Source organism: Balaenoptera musculus, chromosome 2, assembly GCF_009873245.2.
Source record: "Balaenoptera musculus isolate JJ_BM4_2016_0621 chromosome 2, mBalMus1.pri.v3, whole genome shotgun sequence".
Taxonomy (NCBI): Eukaryota; Metazoa; Chordata; class Mammalia; order Artiodactyla; family Balaenopteridae; genus Balaenoptera; species Balaenoptera musculus.
In genome coordinates this window covers 37136032-37151307 of record NC_045786.1, presented here as the reverse complement: position 1 = coordinate 37151307, position 15276 = coordinate 37136032, and the positions used below count along the sequence as shown (strand labels likewise).

At 39.4% G+C, this 15276-nt stretch overlaps 1 protein-coding gene across 1 annotated transcript in view; it reads right to left on the bottom strand.

Moving 5' to 3' along the window:
* Positions 1–15276, bottom strand: part of IQGAP1 (IQ motif containing GTPase activating protein 1) — a 100680-nt gene that overhangs the window by 65926 nt on the left and 19478 nt on the right. The gene's annotated exons all lie outside the window — the stretch shown is intronic.

Sequence of the window (15276 nt, the reverse complement as noted above, 5' to 3'; positions counted from 1 at the left end):
GGGACCACTAGATGATGCCTGGTCTGTTTCCCTAGTAATAAATCTTTGAAAAGCCAAATGCAGAAAGAAAAAATCCAAAGATACAGCAGACTGAAGTAAAGACTAGATTTACTGCCAAATGGGACAACATAAGAATGAAACATTTATAATGTTAATTGATACCTAAAGTTTAAATTAAAAGACAAATAAAACTGTAAGCCACATTTAAATATGCCATATTTTATACACACACACACCCATGAAAATTTATAAGAAAACTCTAACATACCAATAGAAAATAGACCAAATAATATATAAATGTATTTATAATCCCATTTATGTGTTTCTATATAATTCTTCACATTAATAAAATTGCCTGAAAAGATATACAATAGAGCTTGAATTTACATACTTTTAAAATTATTAGTTTTATAATTCAGAATAAAATTTCTTGTATTAATTCTATCTTTTCAAACTGAGATTACCACTCAGAATCTTTAAAAAATAATGAGGGTATTCCCTGGAGGTCCAGTGGTTAGGACTCAGTGCTTTCACTGCCGGGGCCCGGGTTCAATCTGTGGTCGGGAGCTAAGATTCCCGCAAAAAAAAAAAAAAAAAAGGAAAAGCAACAATGTTCCTGTTTTTCTCAAGTTCTATAGAATAGTTACTCAACCTCACTTTCAAATCTATTCTACTTCTAAAGCAGCTAGCATACTGTCTGACACATAGTAGATACTTAAATAAATACTAGCTGGATAGATGAGTGGGCCAGAGAATTTTCTGTATTTCCTACAGCCAATGATATTAAGTTTTCTCTTCTGGCTTTTCTTTTAGGTAGTAGAACTGAAATGTCATAAGGGTAAAAAGAAGAAACAAATGAATTTTCCAGAAGAGTTACCATAGTAACTAAATTAGATATCTATTTGTAACAGCTACAAAATCCAAACTGTGCTTCTCCAAGAGCCTAAGACCACAGGGCAATGCGGAAAAGAACGTAGGTCAATGGTATGGAAAATAGTTGTAGTCTAAGGACACATCTCATATAATCGTCCATCCAATATTTTACTGCTAAAAAGGATACAGCAAACAGCTCCTGGCAATCCCTGCTCTCAGGGGACAGTCTAACTTATGGTCTCATTAATAGGGACAAACCTAGAATAAATCTTAAGCCCAAAACAGCCCTTTACCACATCATAGTATGAAGAAAAAGTTACTTATTTTCCTCTCAAAATGGGGAAGACTGTGGACAAACAACACAGTAGTCCTTTTGCCTTGAATCAGAGCCAGCTACCACGGCTGTTTAGGTTCCTCTCCTCTGAGATCACTGGATTAAAATCAGAGTAAAAGGAGGGACCACAGCCACATCTCCCACAATCCTTTACCTTTGCCTTCTCTTGTCTAACTGCTATAAAACAGTCCTGACTGATGACAAGACTCACAAGCTTTCTATAGCGGAGTAGAATACCCTAAATATCACACAAGTGTCAGGCCTGAAGAAAAGCCACCTGTGATCTGGTGAAAAGGGATAAGCAGAGAGGGAGAGCTAGAGGAAACAGGCAAAGCACAGAAGTGTCTCTACACAACCGCCGCAAGCCCAAAACTGCCCTCCAGTTCCCTGTGTGGCTCACCCTCCATCCTAAGCTCTGCTCCACAGCAGAGAATCACCTGGTTTGTTTATAAGAATAAAGTTAGTTAAATTAGGACCAAACTGCTTTGAAAAATTAACAGCATTAAGCAGGGTGCTATATTCTTAATCTTAGCATCAGTTTGGATTCTACTATAATTCTGAGAAGATGCAACATATTCTCCTGTCCTTCTCTACAGCCCATCTGAGATTCCCCCTCTGCCACAAACTCACAGCATCACAAAATGTGAGAGCAAGGAACTGAATGCACTTCTAGGGCAAATCCCTTTGGGGTTTTCCCCCCGATATAACACATATCCATTAAAGAAAATTACAAAACATTTCTCAACATTTTATGAATATTTTCCATGTTACTATACAGTTTCTCAAGACTTTGAGTTACATTAAAATTCTACCAAGTGCTAATCAGTCACCTATGTTGCACATTTATATCATTTCTAAATGTTTTCAACCATTAAATAATTCTGCAAGGAACGTCTTTGTACACAATGTTCTTCCGTATTTAGAATTAATTCCTTTGGAAACTCCAAAACAAAAAATGTTATTGCTCAAAAGCTTACCCAAAGGCTGTACCTATTTGTACAACTCTCTCATTTTACAAATAAGTGTAAGGCCTATCAAAGGTTACCTGCTAGCTAGTGACAAAGGTGCGATAAGAGGACCCTGATTCCTAATTTAGAATCCTTCTCACTAAACCACTATTGCTCTTACCACATCACCCCAAAAGCCTAACAGAGCTGAGCTCCACAGGGCTGTCTAAACAGGACAAAGTTTCAGATATCCCAGGCAGGAAAAAGGCTGGTATCTCTCCAAGTTCTGTCCACTTAATAGGGTTTTAAACATTTCAGTTTAACTGTAAGACCACCAGTAATTCTCAACTCAGACACAAAGCTTCCTTATAAAACTTAGGCATTTAAATTAACTTTATAAATACATTTAAGGATAAATCTATGCATTGATTCTTATCTTACACCAGGCACAAAAATCCACTCAAAACGGATTAAAGACTTGAATGTAAGACTTGAAACCATAAACTCCTTTAAGAAAACACAGCGGGTAAGCTCCTTGACATCAGTCTTGGAGACGATTTTTCTGGATTTGACACCTAAAGCAAAGGCATCAAAAGCAAAAATAAACAAGGACGATTATATCAAACTAAAAAAATGCAAGACTTGCAACTATAAACTCCTTTAAGAAAACATAGGGGGTAAGCTCCTTGACATCAGTCTTGGAGATGATTTTTTTGGATTTGACACCTAAAGCAAAGGCATCAAAAGCAAAAATAAACAAGGATGATTATATCAAACTAAAAAAAGCCTCTGCACAGCAAAGGAAACCACCAACAAAATGAAAAGGCAACCTATGGATTGGTAGAAAATATTTGCGAATCATATATCCGATAAGGGGTTAAATCCAAAATATACGAAGAACTCATGCAACTCAATAGCAAAAAAGCCCCTAACAATCCAATTTTTAAATGGGCAGAGGAACTGAATAGTTTTCCAAAGAAGACATACAAATGGCCAACAGGTACCTGAAAAGATGCTCAACATCATTAAATCATCAGGGAAATGCAAATCAAAACCACAATGAGGGCTTCTCCGGTGGCGCAGTGGTTGAGCATCTGCCTGCCAACGCAGGGGACACGGGTTCGAGCCCTGGTCTGGGAAGATCCCACATGCCGCGGAGCAGCTGGGCCTGTGAGCCACAACTGCTGAGTCTGCGCGTCTGGAGCTTGTGCTCCGCAACAGGAGAGGCCGCGATGGTGAGAGGCCCGCGCACCGCGATGAAGAGTGGCCCCCGCTTGCCACGACTGGAGGAAGCCCTCGCACAGAAACGAGGACCCAACACAGCCATAAATAAATAAATAAATAAATAAATAAAAAAAAAAAAAAAAAAAAAACCACAATGAGCTATCACCTCACACCTGTTAGAATGGCTATTATCAAAAAGACAAGAGAAAGAAAGTGTTGGTGAGGATGTGAAGAAAAGGGAACCCTTGTGCACTACTGGTGGTGTAGACAAAGAATGTCCTCTGCCATTTCAGTAAACAAAGAACGTTGAGGCCATCAAGCCATCAGCCACCGCAGCGGCCCCTGACGGTGCACCCTAAGCGGAATTCAGGATGGAGAAAAACAGGTTGCCCGCCACCAAGCCATGAACCTCTACATCCAGCCCCAATGGTATACCCTGAGGGGATTCAAGAGAGAGAAAAAAAGGATACTGGCTCTACATAAGGTGCATATCAAAGGAATAATTTCAATAAGCCCAGACTCTTGCATCTTCCCATAAGCAGAAAAGCACTTAATTGATTAACTTGAGATGTCTGGGTTTTTTGTTTTGTTTTGTTTTGTTTTAATAGCAGTAATCTTATGATGTTCTGACTACCTGGTTTGGGTTTTGTTTTTTGTTTTTTTTTCTTCAAAAAACTCTTATTTATCCTGGCTCCTCCCTTACCTCTTTGGAACAGTCCTTCAGAGCTATCTGAGAGGCTGTCTCCCGGGCTTTAAGTCCTCATTAAGTCTGTCGAATAAAATGTAATTCTCAACTTTTAGGTTGTACATTTTTTTTCAGCCAACAGTGGGAATAGAAATTGGTGTAGCCACTATGGAGGCAATATGGAGGTTCTTCAAAAAATTAAAAATAGAACTGCTATATCATCCAGCAATCCCACTTCTGGGTATACAGACATCCCTGGGTATCAACAGGGGATTGGTTCCAGGACCCACGTAGATAGGTACCAAAATCCAAGGATGCTCAAATCCTGTACATAAAATGTCATCGTATTTGCATACAACCTAAGCACACTCTCCTGTATACTTTAAATCATCTGTAGATTACTATAACACCTAATACAATGTAAATGCTATGTAAATAGTTATCAATATAATGTAAATGCTATGTAAATAATTGCTGCCAAGCAGCAAATTCAAGTTTTGCTTTTTGGAACTTTCTGGAATTATTTTTTCCCTGAATATTTTCAATCCACAGTTGATTGACTCCACAGATGCTGAACCTGCAGATATGGAGGGATGACTGTATAGCCAAAAGAAATGGAAACAGGATATCGAATATAAATCTGCACTCTCATGTTCACCGCAGCATTATTCACAATAGCCAAGATATGGAAACACTAAGTACCCAGGAATGGATGAATGGATAAAGAGGTTGTGGTATATGTCTACAAAGAAATATTATTCAGCCATGAGAAAGAAGGAAATCTTGCCATTTGTGACAACATGGATGGACCTTGAGGGCATTATGCTAAGTGAAATAAACCAGACAAAGAAAACCAAGTACTGTATGGTACCACTTACACGTGGAATCTTAAAAAAAAAGTCAAACTTTGGTGCTTGCCAGGAGGTAGGGCGTGGAGAAAATAGGGAGAGGTTGGTAAAAGGATACAAACTTTCAGCTTTAAGATGAATAAGGTCTGAGGATCTAACATAAACCATAGTGACTATAGTTGATAACACTATATTGTATAATTAAAATTTGTTAAGAGAGTAGAACTTAAATGTTCTCACCAAAAAAAAAGATAAACATGAGGTGATGGATATGTTAACTACATCCTTTCACAATGTATACATACATCAAATCAACACAACATACTTATTTTAAATATCCTATAATTTTACATGCTATTTATACCTCAGTAAAGTAGAAATTTAACAAATAAATCAATCTATGCACAAAAGAAAAGTCACTGGTCAACACAATTCTCATATTACCAATTCTCATGTTTAAAACTGTCTTAATAGTCATAGAACTTCACAGTTGGAAGGCTCATTAAAGCTCTTCCAGTCTACCCCAACTCCTCCACTCCCCTCTCACCTCCCACTCCCTCCCCCACTTTAATGCCTGAATGCTTCCAAAACATCTTGGCCAAATCATGATGTAAGCTGACCCTGAACACTGATGCTGACATGGAATCACACATTCAAGTTAACCCATTTCATCTCAGGATTCTAGTAGCCAAAAAGCTTTTATTAAGCCATCAGTTAGCTCCCCATTGACACCCTAAGCTGCCTTCTGGAGCAAGACAACATATGGAATTAAAATATAATGTGACCAGTACTGGCCAGGGACTTTTAAAGATGTGTATTTATATCCTGTCCCTGTTACTTATCAAGACAGCAAGTCACTTAACCCAGTTTCTTCATTCGTTAAAAGGAAATAACAATATTTTCCAAATAAGGCTGTTGTTGAGGATTAAATAAGATTACACGTGAAATACAGTGCTTAGCACAGTGCTTGGCTGGGTACTTAAAAAACGTTTGTGCTTTTCCTCCTTTCCCCTCATATGATGAGTCACATGCTGACACTTTTGTCAGTAAAATGATTCTAGTTCCTTCAAGTACTCTTCATGAAAAGAGAAGAACAGCACCTACCTCACAGGACGATTGTGAGGATTAAAAGAGATAACACACATAAAGAGTTAAGAACAGTGCCTGGAATAGAGTAAGCGCTCAGAGCATTAGCTGGTATGACTAACTAGTGTTAGACATGACTCCCTGCCCCTCACATCTTTCTCATTCATCTCTGAACACTATGCTCCAGGTGTGGTCTGACTGGCCTGAAATGGAACCGGAATATCACTCCTTCATTCTGAACACTCCAAAACCACAGACAAAGCCTCGATTAAATTATTTTACAACACTTTTCCACTCAACAGAGATTCTTAGTGTTTTTTTCCCCAAATACGCAGCTGCTAAACCCGATCTCTACAGCTCCATAGTAGAACCATTATTTGCACTCATCTCTACTATGTTTCTTCATGTTTGATTCAGCCCATTGTTCCGAATGTCAACACCTTTTGGGATCCTAATTCTGTTACCCAAAATACCAACTTTTCTTCCAGCTTCACATCATCCACAAATATTAATGGGTTTTAAAGAATGAGGAGGAGGAGTTCACCAAATGGCCAAGGCAGAGAAGGCCTCTAAGCAGAAGAAATACCATGTACAAAGGCAGGGAGGGCTGAGAAAAAATGGTGGGTTACGGAGTAGTTCAGCACTGCCATTGCTAGAAGGGAAAGTAGGAGGTGAAGATGAAAAAAAAGAGCAGGCTGGATGGTGCAAGGCCTGTCTGTCATGCTAAGAAACCTTTCCTTCTGTCATGAGAGACGCTGAAGGATTTTAAGTGGGAGGTGACCTGATCAGATCTGTTTCAGAAAATCACTTTGGCAACAACGTGGGGTTTTAAAATTTTTCTTCAAGTACAAATGTTTCTACAAGTACAAATGTTTTAACAAAGAAGTCACTTAAAAAAACAAAGTTCTGAGAATATTATACCAAGTGGTGACACCAGCACACCCAATCTGTGATCAGGTCTCTCAGCCACGACCACAGATAGAACTCAGCGACAAAACTCTTATATGAAGGAAACGGTGAATAGAGTTGTTAGTCCTTCCTCCCACAAAAAGGGATTAAACTTTCAACATTTTCTCCTCCTCAAGTTTAACCCTAGAACTGCTTTAACAAATCTAACTCAAATGAAAATTACTAAAAAAAAAAATTTTAAGTGACATCTGATCTGAAACACAACTATTAAACAGGAAAACAGTAACATCTGAATGGCTCATTTTCTATAAATAATGCTAAAAAAAAAAATCTCTAACACCACCTGGCAGATATTAAGTTAAATACTTTACATGCATTATTTCACTTGACCCTTGCAAAAACCCCATAAGGTAAGTAGTATTACTATTCTTATTTTACTGATATAAGAAAACTATGGGCTCCTCAAAGTAAAGTAACTTGTCCAAGATTACCCATCTAGTAAGTGGCTGAGCTCACGCTTGAACCCAAGATGGTGTGATTCTAAAGTGCAAACTCGGGTGCTACATTCAAGCAATTTATTCAAAAATAATAACAGCTACTACCCTCCTTAATACTCACTAATAAAAGCTCAAGTTCTGGAGCTGGGCCTCCTGAAGCACCCTAAACCACAGTGCATAACCTCATTAACAACACTTACTCTACCAAGGACCAAGAGAGAGACCTATAAAATATTAAACATTGAAGTTGACACAATTAGTGTGAAAAGTGCTTATATAAAAGTCTATCTTTAATATAATTGCATAATAATTGTTACAAATCATCCTGATATAGCTTTCATATCTAGCGTATTTTGATAAAGCTTTGTTTTATTCATATTTTAAATCAATTTTCCAAAAAAGATCTACTCTGACAGCTAAATATCCAGTTAGGAAACATTTCTAATGGCTCACTCTGTGCAACACTTATCAGTGGCATAAAATGCGCTAACTACCTGGAGATCACCCTCTGGGAACAGAGATGCTTAAAGTACTAGCTACAATAGTAGATGATATTTGAACTAGGCTTTTAAGATAAATTGTATTTAGAGAGGTGAAAATGGGAAATAAAGACATTTAAGATAAAGGAGAAGAGCATAAAAAAGAGGGCAAAAAGGCATGAAAACAAATGGCATATTTAGGGAATGACAAATCATTGTGGTAGAGGAGTAGGTGATGTACCTGGAACAATAGAATTTTAATCTGCAGGCAACGGGAACCACAAAAGTTTTTGAATAGAAGAGTAGCTTGGTCAGATCTGACAGTATGGTAACTACGACAACAGCACGGAAGATAGATTCAACAGAGAAATACTAGGCAACTACTTCAGGAATCCAGGTGAGAGATAATAAGGTCTCCAACTAGGGCAATGGCAGAAACAGAAAGAAAAATGATGAGTAATTTCAAAGGAAGACTTGACCCCATTTGACAATCTGTTAGATGGCTGCGAGTGGGGGTTAGAAGGGCACTGAGGAAGATGAGGTTTAACAGACAATTGGAAAAGAAAAGAAAAACAAAGTTAGCTCCTGACCTCACATTTTGCTACTGACTTTAAACATCAAGTGGATTAGAGATTTTAAAACATAAAAAAATGAAAGGAGGAAAAAAATATAAATGAATGGTTGTATAATCTTGAAATGAGAAAGGCCTTTCCAAACAAGACTGTGAGGCAGAAATCATTTTGAAAAGGGGGAAATAAACTGTCTACACAAAAAGCAGTTAAACTTCTACAAGGAAATTAAAAAAAAAAAAAAAATTTGAAAGATAAGCCGGAGGGAAAATTTGCAACCTATAACAAGGAGCTAATGATCTCTCATAATCTTCATTTTTTTAAATTTTTTTAATTTTTTGGCTGCACGGCATGCAGATCTCAGTTCCCCAACCAGGCACTGAACTTGTCCCCCACCCCTCCTGCACTGGAAGCGTGGAATCCTAACCACTGAACCACCAGGGAAGTGCCCTCTCCCATAATCTTTATTTATTTATTTTTTAAAATAAAGCGTTATTTATTTATTTAAATTTATTTACTTATTTATTTATTTATGGCAGCGTTGGGTCTTCGTTGCTGTGCACGGGCTTTCTCTAGTTGTGGCGAGCGGGGACTACTCTTCGTTGCGGTGCGTGGGCTTCTGATTGTGGTGGCTTCTCTTGTTGTGGAGCACAGGCTCTAGGCGTGCGGGCTTCAGTATTTGTGGCACGTGGGCTCAGTAGTTGTGGCTCGCGGGCTTAGTTGCTCCGCGGCATGTGGGATCTTCCCGGACCAGGGCTCGAACCCATGTCGCCTGCATTGGCAGGCGGATTCTTAACCACTGTGCCACCAGGGAAGCCCTCCCATAATCTTTAGGTGCATATATATATTTTTTAATGCTTGAAATAAATGACAAATATTTCCCTAGGAAAATGCACTAGAAACACAAATAGGCAATTCACAAAAGAATATAAGTAGCCAGCAATTATGGGAAAAAAATCTTAATCTCACTACTAATCAAAGGAATGCAAATTAAAGTAACAATAACACCATTTTCAGCTAGCAGACTGGCAAAGATAAAAAAGAATGATAGTAACATTATTGTCCAGTATGTGGGGAAACTCAACGTTCTCACACTGTTCCACAAGAAAATCTGGCAACACATACCACCTATAGGAAACTTGCAAAAACTTCAATAAAAGGAAAAAGGTTGTTTTGTTTTTAAAAGATGATTTGGTGACTTGTGGCATGGATGGCTAAATAAAAGATTATGCCATTAAACAAGGCTGGAAACACAAGGAGAAGCAGGCCAGAATGATAAGTTCATGCCTGAAATATGTTCAGCTTGAAAGGTCAATGATACATTTAGGTAGAGACATCCTGCTGGCTGTTGGAAATACAAGTCTGAAAAACTCAGGTGTGAGACCAGGTTTGACCAGGGACCCAGATTTGAAAAGTGGCATCAGGACTTCCCTGGTGGCACAGTGGTTAAGAATCCGCCTGCCAATGCAGGGGACATGGTTTCAATCCCTGGGCCGGGATGATCCCACATGCCACGGAGCAACTAAGCCCGGGCACCACAACTACTGAGCCCGCCAGCCACAACTACTGAAGCCTGCATGCTCTAGAGCCCATGTACCACAACTGTTGAGCCCGTGTGCTGCAACTACTGAAGCCCGCATGCCTAGAGCCCGTGCTCCACAACAAGAGAAGCCACCGCAATGAGAAGCCTGCGCACCACAATGAAGAGTAGCCTCCCGCTTGCCACAACTAGAGAAAGCCCACACGCAGCAACGAAGACCCAATGCAGCCAAAAAAAAAAAGAGAGAGAAGAAAGAAAAGTGGCACCACAGGAGTGGACGAACTCCCTAGAGAAAGACTGTAGAGACAAATTTTAAAGCTCAAGGACTGTGCCTTGGAAAAACACGAACATTTAAGAGGCGAATATTACAGAGAAAGAACAGTTACTATGGTAAAATGAGAACTATGAGAGAATCACATGATGGCAAGCAAGGAAGAAAAAAATTTCAGGAAGCTGGGAGAGGTCACCAACTTCAAATGCTGCAGAGAGACGGGTGGCAAAGAGAAAAGGATATGGCAAATAAGGAAGAAGGTCATCTGGGACCCCAATAGGGGGGAGTCTCAGTGGAGTGATGAGGCAGGAGGATCAGATTACTATAACTAGAGAAGTCACTAGAAGTAGGGAACTAGAGACAGCAAATGTAGAGTTCTTTTTCAAGAACTCTAAGAAGGGAAGAAGAGAAATTGGGGGAATAAAGAAAGGGTTAGTCTGAAGTGGCGGCATGTCTCTGTCTCTTTTCTTAAATAACTGAAGAATAGGCACATATTTGCACCCTGCAAGAAAAGAATAAGAAAGAGGGACTAAAGACACAAGAAATAAAGGAATAAAAAAGAAGGTTCTGAAGAACACAATGGGCAGTTATCTATGGAAAGGAACATACCCACTTCTTCCTTGAGAAAAGAGGGAAGGAAATAAGAATGAGCAAGAATGACCTATCTAACTAACCTCTCTTGAGCTTCAGTTTCCTGTCTGTAAAACAGGATTAGGAACAGCACCTACTCTCATAAGATTGTTGTGAAGACTGAGATAACGTATACAAGCACTAGTAGGCTCTAAATAATGGTAGCAACGTGTTTGTGTTCGCGTGGGGGACAGCTAGATCCCAGAAATAAACCTACTTCTAGAGCCTGACACCCAGTAACTTGCGTAATACCTGTCTACTTTGTCTTATTGATATCATTCGTCAAAGAGAGCATATACTTGGCCCTACCCATTCCACCACTCAGCAAGACAAAGAAATGACTATTCAGAGAACTTTAGTGTGGTAAGCCTTAAAACAAGCCCAGGCCAAGAGCGTATGGAGAAAAGAATCAGGGTGGGAATCTGAATTAGGGGTCTGTGAAACCAGTTGAACAAGTCCTGCAGAGCACATGACTTCAGTGGTTTCCCGGCTCTGTGCAATACAGAAGGGGAACATACCAATGCCGGAACTGACTACTCCAAACCACTGAGATTCAGTTCCTCCAGGAGCAGCTCCGCTGGCACCACACCCAGTTTGCAGAGCAAACGCCGCCCCCCGCCGAATGTCAGCATTACTCACTGCTAAAAACCTCCCAAGTTGGGCCATCTTTCCTTGTAAATAGGATTTTACTAAGTCGCTAACACATTTGAGTACCATCTAGGCACTGGAAACAGCCTAGTAATTTCAATACAGTGTGGCAAAAACAAGTCTTGAGAAAAAAGAATGTTTATTATTTAATAAAGCATTCCTCACCATATGAAGAGGGAGGGGAATGCGAACTGGTTTCCCAGAGACTGACATTTATGCCTTGAAGGACGTACGTGTGTGTGTGTGTGTGTGTGTGTGTGTGTGTTTGTGCGCGCGCGCGCGCATGGGGGACAACATGTCAAGCTAAAGGAAGAGAATGTACAGACCTTTTGAAGGATTTGAAACAGGAAGGAAATGATTAGATCTGATTTAGAAGATCACTCCAAGCACAAAGGATTAGGAGGAGGGACTATTAAGGGGTGCAGAACTACTAAAGAAAGTACAGCAGTAACCCAGGCAAGAAATGACAAAGGCTAGTCTTCCAAGCCATACAAGCAAAATGAGAAACGTTGATAGTATCTGTTTTAAAAGAAACTTCTGAGTATGAATTAAACCAATCTGAACAGCTATAGGAATAGTGAGAAACAGAAGGGATTTTTTTTCTTCGTCTTAAGTTAACTTAGTTAACCTCTGTGTTTCTTGATACCTAAAAACAGACCTGTCCCTGAACAAATCATTTCACTCTGCTGAACTGGACAAGGTATGTCAAGTTTACTTGCCAATATTAAATGTCTAATTGTTATCATATTTCAAAAGGGTCCATCGTCTTACTAGAGTGGTAGAAACTAGACTATGGTGATGGTTGCACCACTTGGTAAATTTACTAAAAATTGTTGACTTATACACTGAAAATCAGAGAATTTTATGGTATGTAAACCGTACCTCAATGAAATTTAAAAAGAAAAAAAAAAGTCCCTGAGTGAATAGGATTAACTTACTTCCAGACCAAGTATTCAGAAGCAGAGCCTAGTGAAACATTACTGTGTTCAACCTATCCACCCACCCACCTCTACTTTATCATATATCATGAAGCATGAAAGACCTTTTAACACTAAATGGAAAAAAAAAAAAAAGACTTCAAAGTGAGCTCAAGTCTCAGCCTAGTCACTGCTGGTTGTGAGCAGCTCTTGAGAAAAAAAAACAGGTGAGAGTCCTCTACTAGGTGGAAGACAGGCACATATTTCTGTGCAAAAAACCAGTTCTCTGAGTCACTGCCTACTGCAGCAGCTGTCAGAGCCCAGGGGAACAAGGAGAGCCTGTAGAGCGAAAACATGTCAAAAAGTTAATTTTCAGATCTAGTCATTAGTGAGAAGTATCAGGAGGCGGGTTAACTGTTGAGTACGAAACTCACTAAAGACATAGCCCTTGCCCTCCAAGGCTCACAGTCAATTAGGGAAGAGAGAAAAATAAAGCACTTACAATATATTGTGAAAAGCTATACTAAAGATACGTGGGCGGGGGAGGGGGGACGATAGAGACACAAGAGAGGAGCATCTAACTCAGACCTGGGGTAAGGGTGGGTGTCCAAGTAAGCTTCTTGGAGGAGGAGCTGCCTGAATTTTTCTTAGATCGGCAATATATTGATACAGGTCAAAAATTTTTAAGTATAAAAAGATACCCAGTTAAAAGGAAGAAAATCTCATGAAGTGAATAGACAAGAGTGTCGTATGCTGCAGAGATTAAGTAAAATAAGTACTGAAAATTTTCCAGTGGGCACAGCAATTAGGTCACTGGTGATCTGAGCAAGAGAAATTTCAGTGGGAGAAAGGAGGGCACACAAATCGCATCCATGTGAGTTAAGATTTAAAAAGTGGATATAAGGAATAAAGACAAGTTTTCCTTGAAGGAAAAAAGAAGGGACAATAATCCTAGAACGGGTCTAGGATTGAGGGAGTATATCTGGAATGGGTGAGGATGTTTATGTGCTAAAGAGAAAGAACTGGCAGAAAAAAGCTCAAGTTATAGTTAAGAAAATAATACTGGACAAGAACCCTCGAAAACAAGGAGGGGTAGGATCCAGACCACAGAGAGAAGACTGAGTCTTAAGAAGAAAAATTGTTCTCCCGTTGCTACAGGGAAGGAGGTCAACATGGCATGGTAAACGAGATAAATTTGTTAGGGCCAGAAAAATTGAGGGAGTTTGTAGAGAAAATAGAGGTCATCAAGTTGTGATATGGGAAGCTAGGAATGGAGATGCCTACTAAGAATAAAGGTTGATAAAACTTTTGATCAGCCCCACCCATCTCTGACAATTCAAATGTTACTTCCAAAAGGCACCTCCTCCATGAACTCTTCCATAATCTACCACTGGAAATAATCTCTTCTTCCTCCTAATTTCCTCTAGACTTTCTTTTTAACGGTTTTGTTTTTTTGTTTTTGGCTGAGTTGGGTCTTCGTTGCTGCACATGGGTTTTCTCTAGTTGTGGCGAGGTGGGGCTACTCTTCATTGCAGCACATGGGCTCAGCAGTTGTGGGCTCTAGAGCGCAGGGTCAGTAGTTGTGGCGCACGGGCTTAGTTGCTCCACGGCATGTGGGATCTTCCCGGACCAGGGATCGAACCCGTGTCCCCTGCACTGGCAGGCCAATTCTTAACCACTGTGCCAACCAGGGAAGTCCCTCCTCTAGACTTTCTTACAGCACCTTGTATCTCTTTACCTCTTAATGTTATTTAAGGACATAAGGGTGGAATCCTTTTCTGACTTATATTTGAAGCATGGTGCTCAATAAATAACTGCTTAATGACACAAACCGTCCTTTCTCTCTTGCTTGAGGACCACAGTCCTGGTCTCAATTACAGCCAAATAATAAAAGAAAAAGAAATTACCCTAAACTCTCATCGCCATCAATACTGAAATTCTCTTAACCACCACAGCCCCCACATTCCACACAACTTTTCACCAATTCAGCGGAACGATATTTCTGAGCATCTACTTTGTGAAAAGCACTGTGGAAGGAGCTGCTGTGGGACACCAACAAGTAGAAAAAGATGGTCTCACTAAAGAGACTGTCTAAAGGAGCACAAAAGAGGAAGACAAACATACATATAGTTATGCTGTCCCTTCTCTGCCATACAATTTCAGACTATACTGCAAAACTCAGCCATAAAATAATCTCTCCCTTAGATAAACTTTCACACATTACTGTTTGCATCATTTCCTTGGCAATCTATATTGCCTTGTGACATTAGTTAGATCTTTCACCCTTCGATGTTGAGTAACTTTTCAAATGGTTATACCCTGACTGTCCAATTAATCCATAAGTCCCCTAAGGGCAGGACTGGGTTATACTTTCACATCTTCTCCAGTTCTACCGAGGGTCCTGAACAATCGAGGAGCTCAAAAAATTTTTACCTGTTTTATTGTATTGGAGGTGTTTTTCCCAACTTTTTTAGCCATGTCAGAAAAAAAAAAAAAGAGCAATGGAATATTATCAAGTCATTCAAAATAAAAATACCTTTTAAAAACAGGAAATGAAAATAAAAACTATTTTAAGTAACTTGAGAAAGCACTTAGGTTAGAACATAATCTTCCATTAACCGTTATACAGTCTATGCTTGAAAATATGCAACATCGGTTTTCTCAAAGCAAGTTTTTGGGGAATTTTTTTGGAAATCTCTTATTGCTATAAAGTTCTTCCTCATATTAAGCAGATTTCCATTGCCTAGTTCTGTTCCTCTGGTACCACATATGATAAATTGAACCCCTTTACCATTTTTCAGGAATTTTAAAATAATATC